Source organism: Ziziphus jujuba, chromosome 1 (genome assembly GCF_031755915.1).
Source record: "Ziziphus jujuba cultivar Dongzao chromosome 1, ASM3175591v1".
NCBI classification, from domain to species: Eukaryota; Viridiplantae; Streptophyta; class Magnoliopsida; order Rosales; family Rhamnaceae; genus Ziziphus; species Ziziphus jujuba.
The window spans coordinates 36,711,763-36,720,537 of record NC_083379.1 but is presented as its reverse complement, the minus strand read 5'-3'; the positions used below and the strand labels follow the sequence as shown (position 1 = coordinate 36,720,537).

At 28.9% G+C, this 8,775-nt stretch overlaps 1 pseudogene; it reads left to right on the top strand.

The window, feature by feature from the left end:
• Positions 1 to 6,427: 6,427 nt before the first annotated feature.
• LOC132800406 ((-)-germacrene D synthase-like) lies at positions 6,428 to 8,250 on the top strand (annotated as a pseudogene).
• The last annotated feature ends 525 nt before the right edge of the window (positions 8,251 to 8,775 follow it).

Below are 8,775 nucleotides of genomic sequence, written 5' to 3'. Positions count from 1 at the left end.
TTTTTTTTAAATGACAAAAGGATTTTTTTTTTTTTATTTATTAAACAAGTTAAAAGACCCAAAAGCGAAATGATGTTTGCTATCTTGGATTAGTTAATCCAATGGAAAAACACGAAAAGAGAGTTATATCTGCATGACAAATGGATGCAATTGCACATTACATTGTTGCATAACAGTAAGAATATACGTGCATGCCCACTTGACCAATTGGCAAGAGTAGGAAATTTCGCCACAATTTGGACCTTTTGTTTTGGTTAATTTTTCGACACCTAACCGTAACTGCTTTTGAGTCCGCCACCTGTACCATTCACTATTACCTACACATTATGCTCCAAACAGAGTCTTCTCTGTATCTCTGTCTCAAGACACTTTTTAATTTTCAGATTTTATCTTCTCCCTTTTTGTTTTCCCTTTTATTTTTCTTTCATAATGTCGTCACAAGGTTACACTGGAAGAAAAGTTAGGAGATATGGGAAAATTTCATCTACGTCCATTATTTAGCTTTCTTTGGAGAATCATTACTTGACCCCTTTAATAAACTAACTTATAAAGTTATCTATTTTACCCTTCTATGTCGAAGTAACTACTAATATTATTTACGTTATAGTAATGTATGTTAAAAAAAAAAATCATTTAATTGATATTGTATTTATATAGCGTCTAACAATATAAATATAAAGACAAATGACTTACATTTTTTAAGTATATATTGTTTAGTAAAAAAAAATGATAGAGCATGGTTGTGATGATAATTTTGACATAGAAGGCTATAAAAGATTTTTTTTATAAATCAATTTAATCAAAAATCAATTATAAGGATGGTAAACTATAATTTTTCAAATATTAAAGGTCTAAATGATGATTTTTCAAACCTCTATGGTGTTAGTAAATTTTATCAAAGCTAGAGAGGTATGGATGAAATTTGCCTAATTTCTAAAGAAGAAAAAGAAGAATTATAATGAAAAGAAAAGGAAAACTACACTAAAATTCCAACCAAAGTACCGGAACTATTTTCATGAGTAAATTTGTATAATTTGTTATCCAATTCAATATTGATGAAAAAATATGGCAAATGAGATTGGTCTAGTTGGTGAGTCACTTATACTTATACCTAGAGATTTCCCATTCAAAACTCAGAATGGTGGAAAATTTTATTTATGTAATTTGTGTGTGTGGACAATCAATAAAATCAATATAAATATTGGTGAAACAATATAAAATTGTAACAACCCGCATCAGAAAAACATCTAGATTTTGAAATTTTGTTAAGATTTGACCAACTAAACTGTTTATGAATCCTAAATTGACTTTTTATATGGTAAAAAATTTTTGTTTGACCAATACACTTTAGCATATAGCCCATTGATTTAAGTTCATATACTAACAGTGTAACACCATGCCTTCACTAGCGGACGTGTCACGCTATGCCGATATTGTTCCCAAGTTAGGCATCGCATTTAATAAGGAATTTTTTGTTTAGAACTTCCCAAGAAGTTATCCATCTTATGATTGCTCTCACCTGAGCACGTTTAACTTTGAAATTCTTTCAAACTCTGAAGCCAATTGTTTTGAAAAGGCCTCGGCAATATAAGAAAGACTATTGTTACATGCAAATCATCCCTTAATCTACACTCAGACAATGTAGGATTGGTATCAAGTAGTCTACCAGCACCCTATACCTGCCTACACTGATCGTCATAATCCACCATCTTTAGGGCCAATGCCCTCGCTAGCATACTTTTGGTTAGGTATGGGTTCCGATACTATTTGTAACACGTTGCTTCCACTGGTAGGATTGTCACGCCCTGCTAATATTGTCCCAAATTTAGCCATCTTATTCGATATGGAATTTTTTATTCAAAACTTTCTAAGAGATCATCCATTTTAAAAGTGCTCTGGGTTGAACACACTTAACTTTAGAGTTCTTTCGAATTTTAAAGACAACTGCTCTAAAAAGGCATTGGTATTATGAGAGTGACTATTATTACATTTAAATAATCTCTTGATCTACACTTGAACGATAGGGGATTGAAAACAACGTAGTCTGTCAGCATCCCTCACTCGCTCACACTGGTCGTCACAAACAACACAGCTAATTTTAAAGTACAACTAGAAAGTTATGATTTTGGGAAATTTTTAAATACCGATTTTTTATCAGTATCTAAATCAGTTTTGAATTTTTATCCGTTAGTGATCTAAAAGCATATATATACCTAGGCGAGTGTGCATTAGGAACCCAACGTTTTGTAAATATCCAAATTGCCCCTAAAAACCCAAAACCTGTGTGAATATCTTTAGACCTATCTGAAATCGGGTCGACCTAAATACCCACATTTCAGTAGTTCAGGTTTGCCGAAATTGATTAAATTTTGGCTGTCCAAACATCGCAGGTGCCTACCACACCCTTGTCCATCTCAACACCAACTGATCAATAAAATTTCGCATCAATCAGATGGCCGATGCTCCCAGGTCAGCATTAGAAAGCCATGGTGTGGCTCTTGCTGGTTGCCAGTGAGTTGGCTAGATTTTTGGCAATTTTAGGCCATGCTATACATCCCCACCTTTATTTTGGACCCTCTAAACTCAAATTAGGCCTTTGTTTGTTAAAATTCCTCACAGTTTGAAAAATCCATCAACATTAAATTTGGTTGAATTTTCCAAGTGTTTTCCGACCACCAGCGATGTTTTTGGACCAAGATGAGCTTAGATTTTTATTACCCATGCCACAAGCTTTCATTTATACACGTTTATAAGTTTTAAATGTCGTTTGATAATTTTTTTATTTTTGGATCAATTAGTTAAATACTAGATAAATTTGGACTATATTTGAACATAATTAGATAAATTGGACAAAATTAAAGTTGGATTAGTATAATTAAGTGTTAATGAGATCCAATAAAAGGTTTAATTTCGATAAATTGGCCTTTGAATGACAAACTTCAATTTTGGATATTGAATACTTAAATTTTCCAATATAATAAAACCCTTTAGTGTCAATTTATATAATCTGTGAGTTGTACAGAGTATTTAAAGTACATTTGGTTTGCATGAGTGCCTTGGGTTTAATTTCTGAAGGCTTATATTACAGGCACTCATACTGTGCTTTGAAGCGACCCTATGTAGTAGTAGAAGTAGACATAAGCGGTATCTATGAGTAATTTATATTTTTAAATGATTTTTTAGCATAATAGTATAATGATATATATGTATATATATAGTTTGAATATTTTATACATGATTTGATTTAAACACTTATCATACATATATATAAATATATACTTTTATATATATGTATTATCATTTCATTTGATTTTTGATAGAATTTTAGATATTTTTAAATTCTAAAGAGTTTATGGTGAAATTGAAATTATGGTATTTAAATATCTAGGTATTTGAATTAATATTTTAGTACTTGTGAAAAATAATTGATTTTAAAAAAGTGAAATTGAAATTGTATAAGCAAATTTAAGTGTTTATATTTTAAAATGCTTAAAAATAGTTTATGATAATATATATTTCTCTATCTGTATTTATATTTTGGTATGAATTGATGATTTTAAATATCTAAAGTATCTAAATAAATAGTTGAATTTAAATATTAAATTTTAGTTTATGGTACTATATTTATTTGAAGAAAATAAAAAAATATAATTTTAAAAATATGGTTTATAAATACTGCACTGATTTTTTAAAGGATATACCATATAGTACCAGTGGTCAAGGTTTAAAAAAATGGTATCGACTGAAATATCAAGAGTTTAAAATATAGAAATTTCCATAGAAATATCAAAAAATATCGAATATTGATAAAAATTTATAAAAACTATGGAAATTGATTTTAAAAAATAGAAATTTTAATTGAAACCTTAGGATTAGCTTATTTAATCAATAAATTATTAAATTGACTAAAAAATTATGAAAATATGGAATGAATTTTATATTTCTCTTAATCAATTAATATATAGAAAACGTTAATGGTTATAAGTATAATGTTATTAATGAGAAATGCAAAATATATATATATATATATATATATTTGATAAAAATATTTATTAACTAAGATATATAAAATAATTATTACAATTACATTATATTTCATAAAATGTTAACTTAATACCACATAAAATTATTGGGTAGTTAAAATTTGTTTGTCTATTCCTCATTCTTATTTTGAGTTTTGAAATATAAAAGTAATTATTAAAAGTTGTATCTGCTTAATAATTTTACATGTCATTGTTTAATATCTAACTATATGGATCTTATATTAAATGTGGTTGTTCTAGTTGATAATCATTATACGATATTAGTTGATTGTATGCAAAATTATTATTTTCTAATAGTTGAATTTGAAATGATATCCATGAGTTACTACTATGACATTCCATAAACATTAATCAATATTCTATTAATTTATTTATCTATATTTGTATAGAATATGTTTTTTGTATATATTTATAATATTCATCTACTTTATAATATTTATTATTTATTTCACATGCATATTTGTATTTTTATCTATATTACAATTTATATATACTTTATAATATTTATAGAAATATTAAATTTATTATGATAAAAAAATGATGGATAAATAGAAAGTTAAATATAAATAATATTTATTAATTTTTTGATAAATTTTTTTTTAAAAAATAAATTTAATAGAAATTTCCATAGAAATTTTGAAAATTTCATGGAAATCATGGATTTTTTGATAAAATTGTGAAGGAATTGATGTGGATATTTGATGGAAATTCCAATGGAAATTTTATGGAAATATCGAAAATTTCAGTGGAAATTTTATCCGTTTCCATTTGGAATCTAAATTTTATATTGACCTAGCGGAAAAACTAAAATTTCGACGAAATATCGAGGAAATTTTCTATTTTTAGGACCTTGCTAGTGGTTTTGTTTATGTTATTAGCTTTGCACAGGGTTAGTCATCCTATGTATAGTCACAACATGAGAGAATAATGATGAGTTGTGTGCTATTTTTTTAGAATGATGATGAGTTGTGTACCTCTCATTCGTAAACATAGGATGATAGGTTGTCATGATGTAAGAAAATGATGATAAATTATGTGTAATTCTCTCATAATAATGATGATTTGTGTGTTACTTCTTCATGATTTTGGTTTCTATATATCTCCTTACTATCTTATGGGGTTTTAGGATACCGTGTACCATCTGATAGCATTAGATATTTCGTATAGTACATTATATATGTTATTTCTAATATAAATGTTTTAGTGGTTTAATTATGTTTCATTATTGTTTCTAAATTATGATTATGTTGTTTAATATCCAACATTGAATTTATATTTTAATTGGTTAATAATATTTTAAATACGTTAATTATGAAATGCTCTTTATATATTATTGTTTTGGGGTATAAGTTTTAAAAGGGAGAATTTTTTGAAAAAGTGAAAGCGAGTTTTTGAGTGAAAAGTTTTGAAATTAAATATCTATTTTCATATTATTATTTTATTTCACTCGTTGAACTTATCTCACAGTTTTATATTTTTAAAATGTTCACCTAGTTTTCAGCTGATAGGTTACATACGCTATATCTATCATTTCCAACATCTTCCCAGTATATCATCATCTTATATTTTTATTGCCGCTGTTATTCAATTGTTGATGTACTTTTTTTTTTTTTTGTGTACTTCTGATGAATTAATAATTTATATTTTTTTATTTAATATTAACCTAATATATATGACTCTTTATTTTATTTATTTTTCTTTGAATTTGGATTTAGAAATCTTGATTTAATATTGTGGATTAATGAAAAATGTTTGAAAAGTATTATTCACATTTTATTTGTAGTATTTGATTATATTCATTGTATGAAAGGGTGCCACTAAATTTTTTAGTGCTGACTACGTGGGATTTTCCTAAACGAACTACTTCGAATATCTATGAATTAGCCCGGGGAAGGTCTTGTCAAAAGTAAATGATTAAGTAAATTTATTTTCAAACGTATACATGTAAGGATTTGACCAGTGTGAACGTTCACATTTTATGTCGAGATCCTTTTAATGTGGCAATTTTATCAATCAAGGTGTCACTTCTTTCCACGTCAAACGTTTGCCACATGTTCCTTAAGAGAACATTACTCATATATACATTTAATGTCAGTATTTTTACATACTCTAAAATTTTCACTCTGTTAAATAACGATTGAAGACTAATATTGAAAACACGACGTAAGGATAAAAAATAAAAATAAAAAGTCAGGAAGATTTTTTATTTTTTTCCAAATTTTCCAATCCACATACAATTCAAAGAAATGTGGATGAGCAGATGTCTACAAATAGGAAAGCCATTAAGCAAACTCTCATCGTACAAGACCAGCCAAACCATTAGCTATCGATAAAGCTTAAAGCCATTTTCCAAACACCCCCAGTGCCTTTCGATCCCATACAAAATGCTTCTTCAGGCTTCGGCTGCTGAAGCTATCCCATCCATTAATGGCTCTTCCAAACCTGATGTTGTTATTCACCGCTCTGAGAATTTCCATCGTAGTGTTTGGGGGAATCATTTCCTCAGATATGCTTCTGAGCCTATTGTAAAATCGCTAACCACTAGACCCAGTTTCTAATGATTCTTTCGAAACCATGGGGTTTCTCATTTTAATTTTAATTTTTTTTCCTTCGTTTCTTTGTTTTTTTCCTTTTTTTAAGGAATTAAGACAGAACAGCAAGTTGAGAAACTGAAAAAGGAAGTGAGGATGAAGCTTGACACCGCAAACAATCCTTCACAAAAGCTTGAATTGATCGATTCTATCCAACGCTTGGGTCTGTCCTATCATTTTGAGAGCGAAATTGATGAAATTTTGGAACAAAAGAAAAACCCTGATCATCTTCACAGTAGCGATGGATCTTATAACTATGATGACCTTCATACTGTTTCTCTTTGGTTTCGGTTACTTAGACAAAGAGGATATAATATATCGAGCGGTAGGCGTTTTGGGTGCCATAACTTATTTTCCATGCACTGTATATATATATATATATATAGAAAGTCTTTTTTCGCAACAAAATATCATGAGTCATGAGTAAAGGTAGATTAATATTTATATTTCATTTTGATTTACTTGTATAATTTTATAAAATAAAAATATTTTAATGTGATAATTGTTATACCCATGCATATATATAGAAATTTTATGATACAAACATTCACATCATAGATAAATTATGTATAATACACGTCATATAAACATACATATACACACACATATATATATATATATATATATAGAAGTACATGCAAACGCTACTGCTACATTTTAAAAAAAGAAAAAAAAAAGATCAAATTAGTTTGATTAAAAAATGACTGAATAAGTTTCGTATGGAAAAGCAGATATATTCTACAAATTCACTGACAGCCAAGGAAAGTTCAATAAAGAGCTTGTGAATGATGTTAGAGGAATGTTAAGCTTGTATGAAGCTGCACAGTTTAAGGTTCATGGAGAGCTAAATACTGGATGAGGCACCGACTTTCACTACCACTCGCCTTGCTGAGCATGCCACAAACATTTCTAGCCCCTTTCTCGCAGCACAAATCAAGCATGCATTATTTCAGCCCATCCGAACCAGGTTGCCAAGGATTGAGGCAAGACATTACATTTCTATCTACCACCTATACCCTCCTTATGATGAAGCTCTACTTTCTTTTGCCAAGTTGGATTTCAACATTTTGCAAAAAAGGCATCAGAAAGAGCTTTCTGATACTTCCAGGTACATGAATATACTTTTATTTGCGAAATATTTGTAAGTTACAACTGTTGAATTTTTGTAAATCAAAAGAGGATTTTTGGATGGATTAATTAAAATTAATCAGGTGGTGGAAAGAATTGGACTTTGCAACCTTTTGCACGAGACAGAATGGTAGAAGGATACTTTTGGAGTTTGGGAGTATATTTCGAACCCAATATTAACCGAAGTGATTTCTACAACATCAATCATTGATGATATATACGATGTTTGTGGAACATTTGAGGAACTCCAAATCTTTACGGATGCAATTGACAGGTTTTCTTTCGTTTTCACACACACGTTTTAACTCCATAGTTAAGTAATATATATTTAATTAATATATATTTCTCATCGTGAATTCTTTCGGTTTTTCAGCTGGGATAGGAGCTGCATGGATCAACTTCCGAACTACATGCAATATTGTTATGAGACACTATTAGATATATACCAAGAAATTGAAGAAATAGTCACCAGAGATGGAAGATCATAATCGGTATACATTGCTAAAGAAGAAGTAAGTTATATTAATTGGAGAACACATGCATATATATTGCCACCACTCATTTGAAAATTGTGTTTAAATTAATTTTATTGTTTTTATTGTAATATATCCAGATAAAATAATTGTCCCTGTCCTACCTAATTGAACCCAAATGGTTCCATGACAAATACACACCAGAATTAGATGAGTATATGGAGGCCTGTCCAGAATCATGTTGTTACTCACTGCTTACAACCACTTCCATCCATGGCATGGGAGAAGTTGCAACAAAGAAGGCCTTTGATTGGGTTTCAAATGGTCCTAAGATTGTAAAATCTTCATCAATCATTTGCAGGCTCATGGATGACTTGGTTGACCATAGGGTTCGAAAAATTACTAGTTTAAAAATTTATAATTAATATAGTACTAACCATATAATTATATATAAGGTTTATATGAAAAAGGTTTTTTATTTTCCCTAATAAATGGAATTATTTTGGCATGAAGTATGTGCAAGAAAGAGGAGATCTTGCA